The following is a 19783-nucleotide window of genomic DNA, read 5'->3' as shown; positions in this document are numbered from 1 at the left end:
CTCTGGATGAATTGAGCCCTACTGCCAATTCTAAGATGCACTTTGATCTAACTCCCCAGGGAAAGCTAGTACTTGAAAATTGAAGGCGTTTTTGTTCTTTTCAGACTGTGAGGAGCATGAATATGTGTTTCTTCTGCAAATCTGAGTTCTGTGTCAAAAGTTACGTGTTCTGGCTGAAATGAGCCCTACTGCCAATTCTGAGATGCACTTTGGTCTAATTCTTCAGGGAAAACTCGTACTTGAAAATTGTAGGCGTTTTTGTGCTTTTTAGACTGTGAGGAGGATGAATATGTGTTTCTTCTGCAAATATGATCTCTCTGTAAAAAGTTACGTGTTCTGGCTGAAATGAGCCCTACTGCCAATTCTGAGATGCACTTTGGTCTAACTCCTGAGGGAAAGCTCGTACTTGAAACTTGAAGGCGTTTTTGTGCTTTTCAGACCGTGAGGAGCATGAATATGTGTTTCTTCTGCAAATCTGAGTTCTGTGTCAAAAGTTACGTGTTCTGGCTGAAATGAGCCCTACTGCCAATTCTGAGATGCACTTTGGTCTAATTCGTCAGGGAAAACTCGTACTTGAAAATTGAAGCCGTTTTTGTGCTTTTTAGACTGTGAGGAGCATGAATATGTGTTTCTTCTGCAAATATGATCTCTCTGTAAAAAGTTACATGTTCTGGCTGAAATGAGCTCTACTGCCAATTCTGAGATGCACTTTGGTCTAACTCCTGAGGGAAAGCTCGTACTTGAAACTTGAAGGCGTTTTTGTGCTTTTCAGACTGTGACGAGCATGAATATGTGTTTCTTCTGCAAATCTGAGCTCTCTCTCAAAAGTTACGTGTTCTGGCTGAAATGAGCCCTACTGCCAATTCTGAGATGCACTTTGCTCTAACTTCTAAGGGATAGTTCGTACTTGAAAATTGAAGTCGTTTTTGTCCTTTTCAGACCGTGAGGAGTATGAATATGTGTTTCTTCTGCAAATCTGACCTCTGTGACAAAAGTTACGTTTTCTGGCTGAAATGAGCCCTACTGCCAATTCTGTGATGCACTTTGGTCTAACTCCTCAGAGAAAGCTCGTTCTTGAAACTTGAAGGCGTTTTTGTGCTTTTCAGACCGTGAGGAGCATGAATAAGTGTTTCTTCTGCAAATCTGAGTTCTGTGTCAAAAGTTACGTTCTCTGGATGAATTGAGCCCTACTGCCAATTCTAAGATGCACTTTGATCTAACTCCTCAGGGAAAGCTCGTGCTTGAAAGTTGAAGGCGTTTTTGTGCTTTTCAGACTGTGACGAGCATGAATATGTCTTTCTTCTGCAAATCTGAGCTCTGTCTCAAAAGTTACGTGTTCTGGCTGAAATGAGCCCTACTGCCAATTCTGAGATGCACTTTGCTCTAACTTCTAAGGGATAGTTCGTACTTGAAAATTGAAGTCGTTTTTGTCCTTTTCAGACCGTGAGGAGCATGAATATGTGTTTCTTCTGCAAATCTGACCTCTGTGACAAAAGTTACGTTTTCTGGCTGAAATGAGCCCTACTGCCAATTCTGAGATGCACTTTGGTCTAACTCCTGAGGGAAAGCTCGTACTTGAAACTTGAAGGCGTTTTTGTGCTTTTCAGACCGTGAGGAGCATGAATATGTGTTTCTTCTGCAAATCTGAGTTCTGTGTCAAAAGTTACGTGTTCTGGCTGAAATGAGTCCTACTGCCAATTCTGAGATGCACTTTGGTCTAATTCGTCACGGAAAACTCGTACTTGAAAATTGAAGCCGTTTTTGTGCTTTTTAGACTGTGAGGAGCATGAATATGTGTTTCTTCTGCAAATATGATCTCTCTGTAAAAAGTTACATGTTCTGGCTGAAATGAGCTCTACTGCCAATTCTGAGATGCACTTTGGTCTAACTCCTGAGGGAAAGCTCGTACTTGAAACTTGAAGGCGTTTTTGTGCTTTTCAGACTGTGACGAGCATGAATATGTGTTTCTTCTGCAAATCTGAGCTCTGTCTCAAAAGTTACGTTTTCTGGCTGAAATGAGCCCTACTGCCAATTCTGTGATGCACTTTGGTCTAACTCCCCAGGGAAAGCTCGTACTTGAAAATTGAAGGCGTTTTTGTGCTTTTCAGACTGTGACGAGCATGAATATGTGTTTCTTCTGCAAATCTGAGCTCTTTGTCAAAAGTTACGTTTTCTGGCTGAAATGAGCCCTACTGCCAATTCTGAGATGCACTTTGATGTAACTCCCCAGGGAAAGCTAGTACTTGAAAATTGAAGGCGTTTTTGTTCTTTTCAGACTGTGAGGAGCATGAATATGTGTTTCTTCTGCAAATCTGAGTTCTGTGTCAAAAGTTACGTGTTCTGGCTGAAATGAGCCCTACTGCCAATTCTGAGATGCACTTTGCTCTAACTTCTAAGGGATAGTTCGTACTTGAAAATTGAAGGCGTTTTTTTTCTTTTCAGACTTTGAGGAGCATGAATATGTGTTTCTTCTGCAAATCTGAGTTCTGTGTCAAAAGTTACGTGTTCTGGCTGAAATGAGCCCTACTGCCAATTCTGTGATGCACTTTGGTCTAACTCCTCAGAGAAAGCTCGTACTTGAAACTTGAAGGTGTTTTTGTTCTTTTCAGACTGTGACGAGCATGAATATGTGTTTCTTCTGCAAATCTGAGCTCTGTCTCAAAAGTTACGTGTTCTGGCTGAAATGAGCCCTACTGCCAATTCTGAGATGCACTTTGCTCTAACTTCTAAGGGATAGTTCGTACTTGAAAATTGAAGGCGTTTTTGTTCTTTTCAGACTGTGAGGAGCATGAATATGTGTTTCTTCTGCAAATCTGAGCTCTTTGTCAAAAGTTACGTTCTCTGAATGAATTGAGCCCTACTGCCAATTCTAAGATGCACTTTGATCTAACTCCTCAGGGAAAGCTCGTACTTGAAAATTGAAGGCGTTTTTGTGCTTTTCAGACAGTGACGAGCATGAATATGTGTTTCTTCTGCAAATCTGAGCTCTGTGTCAAAAGTTACGTGTTCTGGCTGAAATGAGCCCTACTGCCAATTCTGAGATGCACTTTGGTCTAACTCCTCAGAGAAAGCTCGTTCTTGAAACTTGAAGGCGTTTTTGTGCTTTTCAGACCGTGAGGAGCATGAATAAGTGTTTCTTCTACAAATATGATCTCTCTGTAAAAAGTTACGTGTTCTGGCTGAAATGAGCCCTACTGCCAATTCTGAGATGCACTTTGGTCTAACTCCTGAGGGAAAGCTCGTACTTGAAACTTGAAGGCGTTTTTGTGCTTTTCAGACCGTGAGGAGCATGAATATGTGTTTCTTCTGCAAATCTGAGTTCTGTGTCAAAAGTTACGTGTTCTGGCTGAAATGAGCCCTACTGCCAATTCTGAGATGCACTTTGGTCTAATTCGTCAGGGAAAACTCGTACTTGAAAATTGAAGCCGTTTTTGTGCTTTTTAGACTGTGAGGAGCATGAATATGTGTTTCTTCTGCAAATATGATCTCTCTGTAAAAAGTTACATGTTCTGGCTGAAATGAGCTCTACTGCCAATTCTGAGATGCACTTTGGTCTAACTCCTGAGGGAAAGCTCGTACTTGAAACTTGAAGGCGTTTTTGTGCTTTTCAGACTGTGACGAGCATGAATATGTGTTTCTTCTGCAAATCTGAGCTCTCTCTCAAAAGTTACGTGTTCTGGCTGAAATGAGCCCTACTGCCAATTCTGAGATGCACTTTGCTCTAACTTCTAAGGGATAGTTCGTACTTGAAAATTGAAGTCGTTTTTGTCCTTTTCAGACCGTGAGGAGCATGAATATGTGTTTCTTCTGCAAATCTGACCTCTGTGACAAAAGTTACGTTTTCTGGCTGAAATGAGCCCTACTGCCAATTCTGTGATGCACTTTGGTCTAACTCCTCAGAGAAAGCTCGTTCTTGAAACTTGAAGGCGTTTTTGTGCTTTTCAGACCGTGAGGAGCATGAATAAGTGTTTCTTCTGCAAATCTGAGTTCTGTGTCAAAAGTTACGTTCTCTGGATGAATTGAGCCCTACTGCCAATTCTAAGATGCACTTTGATCTAACTCCTCAGGGAAAGCTCGTACTTGAAACTTGAAGGTGTTTTTGTTCTTTTCAGACTGTGACGAGCATGAATATGTGTTTCTTCTGCAAATCTGAGCTCTGTCTCAAAAGTTACGTGTTCTGGCTGAAATGAGCCCTACTGCCAATTCTGAGATGCACTTTGCTCTAACTTCTAAGGGATAGTTCGTACTTGAAAATTGAAGTCGTTTTTGTCCTTTTCAGACCGTGAGGAGCATGAATATGTGTTTCTTCTGCAAATCTGACCTCTGTGACAAAAGTTACGTTTTCTGGCTGAAATGAGCCCTACTGCCAATTCTGTGATGCACTTTGGTCTAACTCCCCAGGGAAAGCTCGTACTTGAAAATTGAAGGCGTTTTTGTGCTTTTCAGACTGTGACGAGCATGAATATGTGTTTCTTCTGCAAATCTGAGCTCTTTGTCAAAAGTTACGTGTTCTGACTGAAATGAGCCCTACTGCCAATTCTGAGATGCACTTTGGTCTAATTCGTCAGGGAAAACTCGTACTTGAAAATTGAAGGCGTTTTTGTGCTTTTTAGACTGTGAGGAGGATGAATATGTGTTTCTTCTGCAAATATGATCTCTCTGTAAAAAGTTACGTGTTCTGGCTGAAATGAGCCCTACTGCCAATTCTGAGATGCACTTTGGTCTAACTCCTGAGGGAAAGCTCGTTCTTGAAACTTGAAGGTGTTTTTGTGCTTTTCAGACTGTGACGAGCATGAATATGTGTTTCTTCTGCAAATCTGAGCTCTGTCTCAAAAGTTACGTTTTCTGGCTGAAATGAGCCCTACTGCCAATTCTGTGATGCACTTTGGTCTAACTCCCCAGGGAAAGCTCGTACTTGAAAATTGATGGCGTTTTTGTGCTTTTCAGACTGTGACGAGCATGAATATGTGTTTCTTCTGCAAATCTGAGCTCTTTGTCAAAAGTTACGTTTTGTGGCTGAAATGAGCCCTACTGCCAATTCTGAGATGCACTTTGATGTAACTCCCCAGGGAAAGCTAGTACTTGAAAATTGAAGGCGTTTTTGTTCTTTTCAGACTGTGAGGAGCATGAATATGTGTTTCTTCTGCAAATCTGAGTTCTGTGTCAAAAGTTACGTGTTCTGGCTGAAATGAGCCCTACTGCCAATTCTGAGATGCACTTTGCTCTAACTTCTAAGGGATAGTTCGTACTTGAAAATTGAAGGCGTTTTTCTTCTTTTCAGACTTTGAGGAGCATGAATATGTGTTTCTTCTGCAAATCTGAGTTCTGTGTCAAAAGTTACGTGTTCTGGCTGAAATGAGCCCTACTGCCAATTCTGTGATGCACTTTGGTCTAACTCCTCAGAGAAAGCTCGTACTTGAAACTTGAAGGTGTTTTTGTTCTTTTCAGACTGTGACGAGCATGAATATGTGTTTCTTCTGCAAATCTGAGCTCTGTCTCAAAAGTTACGTGTTCTGGCTGAAATGAGCCCTACTGCCAATTCTGAGATGCACTTTGCTCTAACTTCTAAGGGATAGTTCGTACTTGAAAATTGAAGGCGTTTTTGTTCTTTTCAGACTGTGAGGAGCATGAATATGTGTTTCTTCTGCAAATCTGAGTTCTGTGTCAAAAGTTACGTGTTCTGGCTGAAATGAGCCCTACTGCCAATTCTGTGATGCACTTTGGTCTAACTCCTCAGAGAAAGCTCGTTCTTGAAACTTGAAGGCGTTTTTGTGCTTTTCAGACCGTGAGGAGCATGAATAAGTGTTTCTTCTGCAAATCTGAGTTCTGTGTCAAAAGTTACGTTCTCTGGATGAATTGAGCCCTACTGCCAATTCTAAGATGCACTTTGATCTAACTCCCCAGGGAAAGCTAGTACTTGAAAATTGAAGGCGTTTTTGTGCTTTTCAGACTGTGAAGAGCATGAATATGTGTTTCTTCTGCAAATCTGAGCTCTGTGTCAAAAGTTACGTGTTCTGGCTGAAATGAGCCCTACTGCCAATTCTGAGATGCACTTTGCTCTAACTTCTAAGGGAAAGTTCGTACTTGAAAATTGAAGTCGTTTTTGTGCTTTTCAGACCGTGAGGAGCATGAATATGTGTTTCTTCTGCAAATCTGACCTCTGTGACAAAAGTTACGTTTTCTGGCTGAAATGAGCCCTACTGCCAATTCTGTGATGCACTTTGGTCTAACTCCTCAGAGAAAGCTCGTTCTTGAAACTTGAAGGCGTTTTTGTGCTTTTCAGACCGTGAGGAGCATGAATAAGTGTTTCTTCTGCAAATCTGAGTTCTGTGTCAAAAGTTACGTGTTCTGGCTGAAATGAGCCCTACTGCCAATTCTGAGATGCACTTTGGTCTAATTCCTCAGGGAAAACTCGTACTTGAAAATTGAAGGCGTTTTTGTGCTTTTTAGACTGTGAGGAGGATGAATATGTGTTTCTTCTGCAAATATGATCTCTCTGTAAAAAGTTACGTGTTCTGGCTGAAATGAGCCCTACTGCCAATTCTGAGATGCACTTTGGTCTAACTCCTGAGGGAAAGCTCGTACTTGAAACTTGAAGGCGTTTTTGTGCTTTTCAGACCGTGAGGAGCATATATATGTGTTTCTTCTGCAAATCTGAGTTCTGTGTCAAAAGTTACGTGTTCTGGCTGAAATGAGCCCTACTGCCAATTCTGAGATGCACTTTGGTCTAATTCGTCACGGAAAACTCGTACTTGAAAATTGAAGCCGTTTTTGTGCTTTTTAGACTGTGAGGAGCATGAATATGTGTTTCTTCTTCAAATATGATCTCTCTGTAAAAAGTTACATGTTCTGGCTGAAATGAGCTCTACTGCCAATTCTGAGATGCACTTTGGTCTAACTCCTGAGGGAAAGCTCGTACTTGAAACTTGAAGGCGTTTTTGTGCTTTTCAGACTGTGACGAGCATGAATATGTGTTTCTTCTGCAAATCTGAGCTCTGTCTCAAAAGTTACGTTTTCTGGCTGAAATGAGCCCTACTGCCAATTCTGTGATGCACTTTGGTCTAACTCCCCAGGGAAAGCTCGTACTTGAAAATTGAAGGCGTTTTTGTGCTTTTCAGACTGTGACGAGCATGAATATGTGTTTCTTCTGCAAATCTGAGCTCTTTGTCAAAAGTTACGTTTTCTGGCTGTAATGAGCCCTACTGCCAATTCTGAGATGCACTTTGATGTAACTCCCCAGGGAAAGCTAGTACTTGAAAATTGAAGGCGTTTTTGTTCTTTTCAGACTGTGAGGAGCATGAATATGTGTTTCTTCTGCAAATCTGAGTTCTGTGTCAAAAGTTACGTGTTCTGGCTGAAATGAGGCCTACTGCCAATTCTGAGATGCACTTTGCTCTAACTTCTAAGGGATAGTTCGTACTTGAAAATTGAAGGCGTTTTTTTTCTTTTCAGACTTTGAGGAGCATGAATATGTGTTTCTTCTGCAAATCTGAGTTCTGTGTCAAAAGTTACGTGTTCTGGCTGAAATGAGCCCTACTGCCAATTCTGTGATGCACTTTGGTCTAACTCCTCAGAGAAAGCTCGTTCTTGAAACTTGAAGGCGTTTTTGTGCTTTTCAGACCCTGAGGAGCATGGATAAGTGTTTCTTCTGCAAATCTGAGTTCTGTGTCAAAAGTTACGTTCTCTGGATGAATTGAGCCCTACTGCCAATTCTAAGATGCACTTTGATCTAACTCCCCAGGGAAAGCTAGTACTTGAAAATTGAAGGCGTTTTTGTGCTTTTCAGACTGTGAAGAGCATGAATATGTGTTTCTTCTGCAAATCTGAGCTCTGTGTCAAAAGTTACGTGTTCTGGCTGAAATGAGCCCTACTGCCAATTCTGAGATGCACTTTGCTCTAACTTCTAAGGGAAAGTTCGTACTTGAAAATTGAAGTCGTTTTTGTGCTTTTCAGACCGTGAGGAGCATGAATATGTGTTTCTTCTGCAAATCTGACCTCTGTGACAAAAGTTACGTTTTCTGGCTGAAATGAGCCCTACTGCCAATTCTGTGATGCACTTTTGTCTAACTCCTCAGGGAAAGCTCGTGCTTGAAAGTTGAAGGCGTTTTTGTGCTTTTTAGACTGTGAGGAGCATGAATATGTGTTTCTTCTGCAAATATGATCTCTCTGTAAAAAGTTACGTGTTCTGGATGAATTGAGCCCTACTGCCAATTCTGTGATGCACTTTGGTCTAACTCCTCAGAGAAAGCTCGTTCTTGAAACTTGAAGGCGTTTTTGTGCTTTTCAGACCGTGAGGAGCATGAATAAGTGTTTCTTCTGCAAATCTGAGCTCTTTGTCAAAAGTTACGTTCTCTGAATGAATTGAGCCCTACTGCCAATTCTAAGATGCACTTTGATCTAACTCCTCAGGGAAAGCTCGTACTTGAAAATTGAAGGCGTTTTTGTGCTTTTCAGACAGTGACGAGCATGAATATGTGTTTCTTCTGCAAATCTGAGCTCTGTGTCAAAAGTTACGTGTTCTGGCTGAAATGAGCCCTACTGCCAATTCTGAGATGCACTTTGGTCTAACTCCTCAGAGAAAGCTCGTTCTTGAAACTTGAAGGCGTTTTTGTGCTTTTCAGACCGTGAGGAGCATGAATAAGTGTTTCTTCTGCAAATCTGAGTTCTGTGTCAAAAGTTACGTTCTCTGGATGAATTGAGCCCTACTGCCAATTCTAAGATGCACTTTGATCTAACTCCCCAGGGAAAGCTAGTACTTGAAAATTGAAGGCGTTTTTGTTCTTTTCAGACTGTGAGGAGCATGAATATGTGTTTCTTCTGCAAATCGGAGTTCTGTGTCAAAAGTTACGTGTTCTGGCTGAAATGAGCCCTACTGCCAATTCTGAGATGCACTTTGGTCTAATTCTTCAGGGAAAACTCGTACTTGAAAATTGTAGGCGTTTTTGTGCTTTTTAGACTGTGAGGAGGATGAATATGTGTTTCTTCTGCAAATATGATCTCTCTGTAAAAAGTTACGTGTTCTGGCTGAAATGAGCCCTACTGCCAATTCTGAGATGCACTTTGGTCTAACTCCTGAGGGAAAGCTCGTACTTGAAACTTGAAGGCGTTTTTGTGCTTTTCAGACCGTGAGGAGCATGAATATGTGTTTCTTCTGCAAATCTGAGTTCTGTGTCAAAAGTTACGTGTTCTGGCTGAAATGAGCCCTACTGCCAATTCTGAGATGCACTTTGGTCTAATTCGTCAGGGAAAACTCGTACTTGAAAATTGAAGCCGTTTTTGTGCTTTTTAGACTGTGAGGAGCATGAATATGTGTTTCTTCTGCAAATATGTTTTAATTTGCTTAGTCATAAAATTCCAGTTTAGATTATCGAATGCCTTTTGGGCATCCAAAAAAACTAAGGCCAGCTGCTTTTCTGGATGTTCTTCGTAGTACTCTAGAGTATCTAATACAGTTCTCAAGTTGTCCCTAATTTGTCGTCCCGGGAGAAATCCATTTTGGTCTTTATGAATCCAATTATTTAATATTTTTTTGGTTCTTTCTGCCATTATACACATGAATAGTTTGTAATCAGTGTTTAGAAGTGAGATCGGTCTATAATTTTGAATTTTTTTGGGGTCAGCACCTTCTTTCGGCAGTAGTGTGACATGAGCTTCCCTCCACGAATCAGGAATTTTTGAGCCCGTCAAAACCTCATTAAAAATTTCCATTAATTTGGGTTGTAAGATTTCTTCCAATTTTTTATATATTTCTCCTGGAAATCCGTCTGGGCCAGGTGATTTGTTATTTTTGAGTTTGGAAAGGGCTTTTTTAAATTCTTCAGTTGTTATCTTAGCGTTTAGCATCTCCTTCTCTTCCTCCGTTATTTGCGGGAGCTCCGCCTTTGCCAAGTATTGGTCTATTTTTTCCTCCGAGGTCTCCTCTTCTTTGTATAAGGATTCATAGTACTCTCTCGCTCTTTCTAGTTTATCTTCTTCTTTATTTAAGAGATTTCCCTCAGCATCTTCTAATATCTGAATTGTCCCTTTTTCATTTTCCTTTTTTAATTTATAGGCCAGCCACCTGCCCGATTTATTTGCATTCTCAAAATAGTGCTGTTTTGTTCTTTTTATTTTTTGGGCTAGCTCTTCTTGATCTAGAATATTTAATTTATGTCTCCATACCATCCAATTTTCTTTTACTACAGTATCTCCAGGCATTTTCTGGAGTTTCTTTTCTGCTTCGTCTAGCTGTTTAATGAGATCTTCCCTAGATTTTCTTTTTAGTTTGTTTTTATATGCGGTATAGGATATTATTACCCCCCTCAAGTAGGCCTTCATTGTGTCCCAAACTATTTCACGGGGTGTCCCTTGATTCTCGTTTTCTCCAAAAAAAGTCTTTATTTCTCCTCTCAGTTTTTCTACGCACTCTTTGTCACATAATAGTTTTGTATTGAACCTCCATCTCTGTTGTTTCTTTCTCTTTACATTTCTCCATTTTATTTCCAGGGGATTGTGGTCTGCCCAAATGTTTGGGCTAATTTCTGCCATCTCTATTTCTAACCCCAGCGTCCTGGTAACCCAAGCCATATCTAATCTCGACCATGACTGTTGCGAGTTGGAATAGAATGTAAATTGTCTTTCGCTTGGATGCAAAGTTCGCCATATGTCGATTAAATTCATTTCCTCCACCAGATCGAAAAAGGTTTTTGGTAAAGTCACTCTTTTGTTTTTATTCATTTTATTGCTTTTATGGTCGTTATCTGGGTCTACAATTCCATTGAAATCACCTATCATGCAGATTTCATTATGTTCCATATTCCCTAATTGTTCACGTAACTTTTGAAAAAATTCTCCTTGTTTTTTGTTTGGAGCATAAATGCCCACTAGTAACATTTTAGAGTTTTCTATCGTAACTTCAACCATAAGTATTCTGCCCTTTGTATCATTATATTTCAATTCTGCTTCAATTCCTTTTTTAACATAAATTGCTACCCCTCTCTTTCTTTTTTCTGCTAATGAGGTAAATAGTTTACCATATTTTTTATACTCCAGACATTTGCCCTCATCCTTTTTTATATGGACCTCCTGTAAGCAAATTATGTCCATATTTTGTTTTGCTAGCTTTGTAAGTGTTAATTTCCTTTTTTTACTGTCGTTTAAACCATTGACATTTACTGAAATTAATTTCAAATCCTTCATTCCTGTTTTCCTTGCTCGGCTTTAGTTCTTATTTAGTCTTACGGCTCTTACTGGTCTTATTTTTTTCTCCTTAGCTTCTTCTTCGGTCTTCTTCTCCTCCGCGGTTTCTTCCTCTTCTAGATTTGTCGCCTCTATTTCCTCCTTACTACTTTGTTCTTCTTCTGCGCCTCTTAACTGGTCGAGAAAGTCTTGTGCTGTGCTCAAGCTGTCTATTTTTATTTTTTTCCCCTGCCAGGTGATTAGCATCCCCTCTGGCAGGAGCCATCTGAATAATATATTTCTTTTATTCAATTGCACAGCCAAAAATCTGTATCCTTTTCTCACCTCCCTCACTCTTCTCGGGATCTGTTTTAGTATTATCACTTCTTTTCCTCTGTATGTTATTTGTCCATCCCTCGCCATACTGTATAAAGTATCTTTTACTTTTTTTCTTGCGAATCTAATGTGGACTTCTCTGGGGAGCCTGTTCCTCCTCGCATAATTTGTTTGGACTCTATAGACGTCGTCCAGTTCTCTAATGATCTCGCGTTTGTCTTGTTGGAGTACTTCTGCAATTAGTTCCGCCATCTTCTCTCCCAAATCCTCGTCTTTTTCTTCTTCCACATTTTGAAAGCGCAAGTAGAACGACGCCCTGTCCATCTCTAATTGTGTTAATGAATCTTCTAATTCCTTATTTTGCATCGTCAACGTCTGATCTACCATGTCCAGTTTCTTCTCATTTTGTTCTATTTTTTGCTCCGCCTTCTGGATCCTTTGTTCGTTGTTCGAGATTGAGACTTGAATCTCATTCATCTTCTGGTCCAGTTGGTGGATATCTGTTTTTAGTTCAGTGTGGTTATTGGACATTTTTTCCTGCATGGCCATCATCGTTTCTTGGATTAATGTCAATGTTGACTGAACTGTTAATAATGTTGGTGTTGCTATGGCCTTGTCTGTTTTTTGTAGTCCTTCCGTTGATTTTTGGGTAGCCGGGGAGGTCATGGATATGGTTGGATTTGAGGGGGTCTTCTTCCCTGTTTTCAGGATCGTTGATGATATGCTCGTCATTTCTTTCAAAATTATTTTTTGTTCTCTAATTATTTTCTCGATATTTCTCCAAATTTTCATACACTAGCTGTCACCTTTTATATATATATATATATATATATATATATATATATATATATATATATATACTTCTTCAAGGTGTAGGGGGGAGATTTTTTTTTTTTTTTTTCTCGATCGATATCTATTTATCACTTATGTCACATGTATCTTAAATAAACTTAACCATCAATATCTATTCCTCAATCTACATTACTTTCCATCAATGTCTTAAATAAATAATAATTAATTGGTGTATTAAATAGTAATTGATTAATAGGGGCTTATTTCTACTTATTCGTAATTAATTCAAGACCTGGTAATTCTAATCAATAACCCATTATCAATACTCCTAGATAAATCTATGCTCTATAACTGCAATTCTTATGTTTAAATTACTGCTTAAAAGAAAAAAAAATTTTTAATTCAAATTTCTATACTTCTAATTATCAATAAGTTAGTATGTTTAGGAATTATAATTCTAATATAACAATGTAGCAATATATGAAAATATTATTTATACAGATATATATATAAATGTAAATAAATATAATTAAATATAATTAAATGGTTGAATAAATAGATATAAATCTAATAAGCTCTATAGGAATATATCTTGTATATAAGCAATTAATTAATATAGAGATCTACGTTTCTTGTTGATAACAATGTTAATATGCAGAGGATCAAAATATTGAAAAAAAGATTTTTCAGAAGAAAGAGGAAAAAGGGGGGGAAAATCTCCAAGTTTTTAGTTGGGGGCAAGCAATATTTTCCCAAAAGCAAAGGGACAATATTCTTTCTTTCTCACTCAGCCGCCAGTCTCATCCAGTCCTAACTTCTTCTCACGTTTACTTTGTCACTGTCAAAACTGTCAAAACTCTATGGTAAGCCTCGAAGCTAGATCGTCTCCGTGCCTGTCCTTTTCAGTTTGCTCTGTCAGACTTCTTCAATGGCTGCACTTCCTGTTCTCTGGCACAATTAGATAGGGTCCAATCTCCAACTTAGTTCATCTTTCTGCTTTAACCAGCAAATAAAGAAAAGAGAAGTTCTTCTGGATTCTTTTAGCTTCCTTACTCCTTTTACCCACCGATCCCCTTCTCGCGCAGGTAATTTAGCAACCTCGATTTCTTATTCTCTGCGCCGGCTTGTCGAGCTCCGTGATCTTTCCGTCTATTCTCCACTCTCCGTCGCCGCTCTTTTTCTGTTTAAGCCCTTCTCGCCCGACTCCGCCGGCCCCTTCCTGATGTTCACTCACGCGTAGGCAGGGAGGACACGGTTCGATCTCGACACTGCAGCCTCCGATCTTCCTTGCTTCCCGTCTGGTTGTCAGCTACCACAGCTTCGGGTCAGCCGTTGAGAGGCTGACTTCACACGCGTTGGCTTGACAGAGCCGCCCGGTTTAGCGAGAAGTGTGTGCGCTTCACTTTCTCGCTCACCCGACTCTCTCTATTGTCCGCGGGGCTCTCCAGGACCCGCGCCCCCGAAGGGATCCCCAAAACGCGGTGACAAAAGGTGTTGAGGGGTGACAGTCACTCACTCAGCACCATGTCGCTGCAGCTCGCCAACCGGAAGTCTTCTTCTGCAAATATGATCTCTCTGTAAAAAGTTACATGTTCTGGCTGAAATGAGCTCTACTGCCAATTCTGAGATGCACTTTGGTCTAACTCCTGAGGGAAAGCTCGTACTTGAAACTTGAAGGCGTTTTTGTGCTTTTCAGACTGTGACGAGCATGAATATGTGTTTCTTCTGCAAATCTGAGCTCTGTCTCAAAAGTTACGTGTTCTGGCTGAAATGAGCCCTACTGCCAATTCTGAGATGCACTTTGCTCTAACTTCTAAGGGATAGTTCGTACTTGAAAATTGAAGTCGTTTTTGTCCTTTTCAGACCGTGAGGAGCATGAATATGTGTTTCCTCTGCAAATCTGACCTCTGTGACAAAAGTTACGTTTTCTGGCTGAAATGAGCCCTACTGCCAATTCTGTGATGCACTTTGGTCTAACTCCCCAGGGAAAGCTCGTACTTGAAAATTGAAGGCGTTTTTGTGCTTTTCAGACTGTGACGAGCATGAATATGTGTTTCTTCTGCAAATCTGAGCTCTTTGTCAAAAGTTACGTGTTCTGACTGAAATGAGCCCTACTGCCAATTCTGAGATGCACTTTGGTCTAATTCGTCAGGGAAAACTCGTACTTGAAAATTGAAGGCGTTTTTGTGCTTTTTAGACTGTGAGGAGGATGAATATGTGTTTCTTCTGCAAATATGATCTCTCTGTAAAAAGTTACGTGTTCTGGCTGAAATGAGCCCTACTGCCAATTCTGAGATGCACTTTGGTCTAACTCCTGAGGGAAAGCTCGTTCTTGAAACTTGAAGGTGTTTTTGTGCTTTTCAGACTGTGACGAGCATGAATATGTGTTTCTTCTGCAAATCTGAGCTCTGTCTCAAAAGTTACGTGTTCTGGCTGAAATGAGCCCTACTGCCATTTCTGAGATGCACTTTGCTCTAACTTCTAAGGGATAGTTCGTACTTGAAAATTGAAGTCGTTTTTGTCCTTTTCAGACCGTGAGGAGCATGAATATGTGTTTCTTCTGCAAATCTGACCTCTGTGACAAAAGTTACGTTTTCTGGCTGAAATGAGCCCTACTGCCAATTCTGTGATGCACTTTGGTCTAACTCCTCAGAGAAAGCTCGTTCTTGAAACTTGAAGGCGTTTTTGTGCTTTTCAGACCGTGAGGAGCATGAATAAGTGTTTCTTCTGCAAATCTGAGTTCTGTGTCAAAAGTTACGTTCTCTGGATGAATTGAGCCCTACTGCCAATTCTAAGATGCACTTTGATCTAACTCCCCAGGGAAAGCTAGTACTTGAAAATTGAAGGCGTTTTTGTTCTTTTCAGACTGTGAGGAGCATGAATATGTGTTTCTTCTGCAAATCTGAGTTCTGTGTCAAAAGTTACGTGTTCTGGCTGAAATGAGCCCTACTGCCAATTCTGAGATGCACTTTGGTCTAATTCCTCAGGGAAAACTCGTACTTGAAAATTGAAGGCGTTTTTGTGCTTTTTAGACTGTGAGGAGGATGAATATGTGTTTCTTCTGCAAATATGATCTCTCTGTAAAAAGGTACATGTTCTGGCTGAAATGAGCCCTACTGCCAATTCTGAGATGCACTTTGGTCTAACTCCTGAGGGAAAGCTCGTACTTGAAACTTGAAGGCGTTTTTGTGCTTTTCAGACCGTGAGGAGCATGAATATGTGTTTCTTCTGCAAATCTGACCTCTGTGACAAAAGTTACGTTTTCTGGTTGAAATGAGCCCTACTGCCAATTCTAAGATGCACTTTGATCTAACTCCCCAGGGAAAGCTAGTCCTTGAAAATTGAAGGCGTTTTTGTTCTTTTCAGACTGTGAGGAGCATGAATATGTGTTTCTTCTGCAAATCTGAGTTCTGTGTCAAAAGTTACGTGTTCTGGCTGAAATGAGCCCTACTGCCAATTCTGAGATGCACTTTGATCTAACTCCTCAGGGAAAGCTCGTACTTGAAACTTGAAGGCGTTTTTGTGCTTTTCAGACAGTGACGAGCATGAATATGTGTTTCTTCTGCAAATCTGAGCTCTGTGTCAAAAGTTACGTGTTCTGGCTGAAATGAGCCCTACTGCCAATTCTGAGATGCACTTTGGTCTAACTCCTCAGAGAAAGCTCGTTCTTGAAACTTGAAGGCGTTTTTGTGCTTTTCAGACCGTGAGGAGCATGAATATGTGTTTCTTCTGCAAATCTGACCTCTGTGACAAAAGTTACGTTTTCTGGCTGAAATGAGCCCTACTGCCAATTCTAAGATGCACTTTGATCTAACTCCCCAGGGAAAGCTAGTACTTGAAAATTGAAGGCGTTTTTGTTCTTTTCAGACTGTGAGGAGCATGAATATGTGTTTCTTCTGCAAATCTGAGTTCTGTGTCAAAAGTTACGTGTTCTGGCTGAAATGAGCCCTACTGCCAATTCTGAGATGCACTTTGGTCTAATTCGTCAGGGAAAACTCGTACTTGAAAATTGAAGGCGTTTTTGTGCTTTTTAGACCGTGAGGAGCATGAATATGTGTTTCTTCTGCAAATATGATCTCTCTGTAAAAAGTTACATGTTCTGGCTGAAATGAGCTCTACTGCCAATTCTGAGATGCACTTTGGTCTAACTCCTGAGGGAAAGCTCGTACTTGAAACTTGAAGGCGTTTTTGTGCTTTTCAGACTGTGACGAGCATGAATATGTGTTTCTTCTGCAAATCTGAGCTCTGTCTCAAAAGTTACGTGTTCTGGCTGAAATGAGCCCTACTGCCAATTCTGAGATGCACTTTGCTCTAACTTCTAAGGGATAGTTCGTACTTGAAAATTGAAGGCGTTTTTGTCCTTTTCAGACCGTGAGGAGCATGAATATGTGTTTCTTCTGCAAATCTGACCTCTGTGACAAAAGTTACGTTTTCTGGCTGAAATGAGCCCTACTGCCAATTCTGTGATGCACTTTGGTCTAACTCCCCAGGGAAAGCTCGTACTTGAAAATTGAAGGCGTTTTTGTGCTTTTCAGACTGTGACGAGCATGAATATGTGTTTCTTCTGCAAATCTGAGCTCTTTGTCAAAAGTTACGTGTTCTGGCTGAAATGAGCCCTACTGCCAATTCTGAGATGCACTTTGGTCTAACTCCTCAGAGAAAGCTCGCTCTTGAACCTTGAAGGCGTTTTTGTGCTTTTCAGACCGTGAGGAGCATGAATATGTGTTTCTTCTGCAAATCTGACCTCTGTGACAAAAGTTACGTTTTCTGGCTGAAATGAGCCCTACTGCCAATTCTAAGATGCACTTTGATCTAACTCCCCAGGGAAAGCTAGTACTTGAAAATTGAAGGCGTTTTTGTTCTTTTCAGACTGTGAGGAGCATGAATATGTGTTTTTTCTGCAAATCTGAGTTCTGTGTCAAAAGTTACGTGTTCTGGCTGAAATGAGCCCTACTGCCAATTCTGAGATGCACTTTGGTCTAATTCCTCAGGGAAAACTCGTACTTGAAAATTGAAGGCGTTTTTGTGCTTTTTAGACTGTGACGAGCATGAATATGTGTTTCTTCTGCAAATATGATCTCTCTGTAAAAAGTTACATGTTCTGGCTGAAATGAGCTCTACTGCCAATTCTGAGATGGACTTTGGTCTAACTCCTGAGGGAAAGCTCGTACTTGAAACTTGAAGGCGTTTTTGTGCTTTTCAGACTGTGACGAGCATGAATATTTGTTTCTTCTGCAAATCTGAGCTCTGTCTCAAAAGTTACGTGTTCTGGCTGAAATGAGCCCTACTGCCAATTCTGAGATGCACTTTGGTCTAACTCCCCAGGGAAAGCTCGTACTTGAAAATTGAAGGCGTTTTTGTGCTTTTCAGACTGTGACGAGCATGAATATGTGTTTCTTCTGCAAATCTGACCTCTGTGACAAAAGTTACGTTTTCTGGCTGAAATGAGCCCTACTGCCAATTCTGTGATGCACTTTGGTCTAACTCCCCAGGGAAAGCTCGTACTTGAAAATTGAAGGCGTTTTTGTGCTTTTCAGACTGTGACGAGCATGAATATGTGTTTCTTCTGCAAATCTGAGCTCTTTGTCAAAAGTTACGTGTTCTGACTGAAATGAGCCCTACTGCCAATTCTGAGATGCACTTTGATCTAACTCCCCAGGGAAAGCTAGTACTTGAAAATTGAAGGCGTTTTTGTTCTTTTCAGACTGTGACGAGCATGAATATGTGTTTCTTCTGCAAATCTGAGTTCTGTGTCAAAAGTTACGTGTTCTGGCTGAAATGAGCCCTACTGCCAATTCTGAGATGCACTTTGGTCTAATTCGTCAGGGAAAACTCGTACTTGAAAATTGAAGGCGTTTTTGTGCTTTTTAGACTGTGAGGAGCATGAATATGTGTTTCTTCTGCAAATATGATCTCTCTGTAAAAAGTTACGTGTTCTGGCTGAAATGAGCCCTACTGCCAATTCTGAGGTGCACTTTGGTCTAACTCCTGAGGGAAAGCTCGTTCTTGAAACTTGAAGGTGTTTTTGTGCTTTTCAGACTGTGACGAGCATGAATATGTGTTTCTTCTGCAAATCTGAGCTCTGTCTCAAAAGTTACGTGTTCTGGCTGAAATGAGCCCTACTGCCAATTCTGAGATGCACTTTGCTCTAACTTCTAAGGGATAGTTCGTACTTGAAAATTGAAGTCGTTTTTGTCCTTTTCAGACCGTGAGGAGCATGAATATGTGTTTCTTCTGCAAATCTGACCTCTGTGACAAAAGTTACGTTTTCTGGCTGAAATGAGCCCTACTGCCAATTCTGTGATGCACTTTGGTCTAACTCCCCAGGGAAAGCTAGTACTTGAAAATTGAAGGCGTTTTTGTTCTTTTCAGACTGTGAGGAGCATGAATATGTGTTTCTTCTGCAAATCTGAGTTCTGTGTCAAAAGTTACGTGTTCTGGCTGAAATGAGCCCTACTGCCAATTCTGAGATGCACTTTGGTCTAATTCGTCAGGGAAAGCTCGTACTTGAAAATTGAAGGCGTTTTTGTGCTTTTTAGACCGTGAGGAGCATGAATATGTGTTTCTTCTGCAAATATGATCTCTCTGTAAAAAGTTACATGTTCTGGCTGAAATGAGCTCTACTGCCAATTCTGAGATGCACTTTGATCTAACTCCCCAGGGAAAGCTAGTACTTGAAAATTGAAGGCGTTTTTGTTCTTTTCAGACTGTGAGGAGCATGAATATTTGTTTCTTCTGCAAATCTGAGTTCTGTGTCAAAAGTTACGTGTTCTGGCTGAAATGAGCCCTACTGCCAATTCTGAGATGCACTTTGGTCTAATTCGTCAGGGAAAACTCGTACTTGAAAATTGAAGGCGTTTTTGTGCTTTTTAGACTGTGAGGAGCATGAATATGTGTTTCTTCTGCAAATAAGATCTCTCTGTAAAAAGTTACGTGTTCTGGCTGAAATGAGCCCTACTGCCAATTCTGAGATGCACTTTGGTCTAACTCCTGAGGGAAAGCTAATTCTTGAAACTTGAAGGTGTTTTTGTGCTTTTCAGACTGTGACGAGCATGAATATGTGTTTCTTCTGCAAATCTGAGCTCTGTCTCAAAAGTTACGTGTTCTGGCTGAAATGAGCCCTACTGCCAATTCTGAGATGCACTTTGCTCTAACTTCTAAGGGATAGTTCGTACTTGAAAATTGAAGTCGTTTTTGTCCTTTTCAGACCGTGAGGAGCATGAATATGTGTTTCTTCTGCAAATCTGACCTCTGTGACAAAAGTTACGTTTTCTGGCTGAAATGAGCCCTACTGCCAATTCTGAGATGCACTTTGCTCTAACTTCTAAGGGATAGTTCGTACTTGAAAATTGAAGGCGTTTTTGTTCTTTTCAGACTTTGAGGAGCATGAATATGTGTTTCTTCTGCAAATCTGAGTTCTGTGTCAAAAGTTACGTGTTCTGGCTGAAATGAGCCCTACTGCCAATTCTGTGATGCACTTTGGTCTAACTCCTCAGAG

This window comes from Pantherophis guttatus, chromosome 3, assembly GCF_059756535.1.
Source record: "Pantherophis guttatus breed Tessera chromosome 3, ASM5975653v1, whole genome shotgun sequence".
Lineage (NCBI taxonomy): Eukaryota > Metazoa > Chordata > Lepidosauria > Squamata > Colubridae > Pantherophis > Pantherophis guttatus.
Note: the sequence above shows the minus strand (reverse complement) of the source record.